General features: G+C 41.0%; 1 protein-coding gene across 1 annotated transcript in view; it reads left to right on the forward strand.

Annotated features, from left to right (window-relative positions):
* The window catches only part of OPHN1 (oligophrenin 1), a 404,963-nt gene that overhangs the window by 390,413 nt on the left and 13,212 nt on the right, over window positions 1–1,338 (forward strand). The window lies entirely within an intron of this gene.

Here is a 1,338-nt window from a genome sequence, read left to right on the forward strand (position 1 = left end):
TTTGTGTATTTTTTTTGTATTTTATTTTATTTTTTATTTAGTTTTTAATATAATTTGTCAAATTGGTTTCCATACATCACCCAGTGCTCATCCCAATAAGTGCCCTCCTCAATGCCCATGACCCACCTTCTCCTCTCCCCCACCGCCCATCAACCCTCAGTTTGTTCTCTGTATTTAAGAGTCTCTTGTGGTTTGCCTCCTTACCTCTCTGTAACTTTTTCCCCCTTAAAACTTATGAAGTATTGGCACAGATTGTTCAAAGCCTGGCATTTGAGACCCTTTAGACTAGAACATCTAGAGATATGGTTGCATAGCCTTTAGAGACTCTTTTGTGAGTTTGTTCCATGTTGCTTATCAGAGAGTTTGAAATTGTGCTTCCTGATGGGTGATAAGAGTATAGCTTTTCTAGATGGTCAGTTAAAAGAACAGTGTGCCTTTACCAGTAGTGGAGCTGGGGTAGGTTTAACACTGTGAGACCTAACTCACCAGGACATGACCCTGCACAGCAAGTCACTCTAGTTCTGCTTGGCAGTCAGCCATTAGACCAGGCCAAATTCTTTGACAATAATTTACCATTTATTCTACCATAACAGATAAAACTGAGGTTAAGGTCCCAGATTTCTCTTCCAGGACAATAAAGCTTTTACCTAGGATGTGTTTTGTTTTTTGTTTTTTTGTTTTTTGGGTTTTTTTACTGTTTTATTTATTTCTTTTTTTTTTTTTAATAGTTTATTGTCAAATTAGTTTCCACATAACACTCAGTGCTCATCCCCACAAGTGTCCTCCTCCATGCCCATCCCCCCTCCCCCCACATCCATTGTTTTATTTATTTCTGAGAGAGACAGACAGACAGACACAGCATGAGCAGGGGCGGGTCAGAGAGAGAGGGAGACACAGAATCAGAAATAGGCTCCAGGCTCTGAGCTGGCTGTCAGCACAGAGCCCAACGTGGAGCTTGAACCCACGAACTGTGAGATCATGACCTGAGCCAAAGTCGGATGCCCAACCGACTGAGCCACCCAGGCGCCCCAACCTAGGATGTGTTTAAAACAGGCTTAGTCAAATGTCCCTCTTGAAAAAAAAATGAGAGACAGTGAGACAAAGAGACAGACTCATTATAGTACCTGCCTTTGAGCAGGACCACATCCTATTTCCTGGTGACTCTTCCTCCCTCCCTAGAATAAGCCATATGAGAAATAACTACCAAGGAAATGGAATGATGTAAACTAGAATTAACAGAATGAAATGGGTACACCTAAAGGAAAGCTTTTTTTTTTCTTTTTTTTACAAATAGTTTATTGTCAAGTTGGTTTCCATATAACTCCAGTGCTCATCCCC

The sequence above is a fragment of the Crocuta crocuta genome, unplaced genomic scaffold (genome assembly GCF_008692635.1).
Source record: "Crocuta crocuta isolate KB4526 unplaced genomic scaffold, BGI_CrCroc_1.0 scaffold1012, whole genome shotgun sequence".
NCBI classification, from domain to species: Eukaryota; Metazoa; Chordata; class Mammalia; order Carnivora; family Hyaenidae; genus Crocuta; species Crocuta crocuta.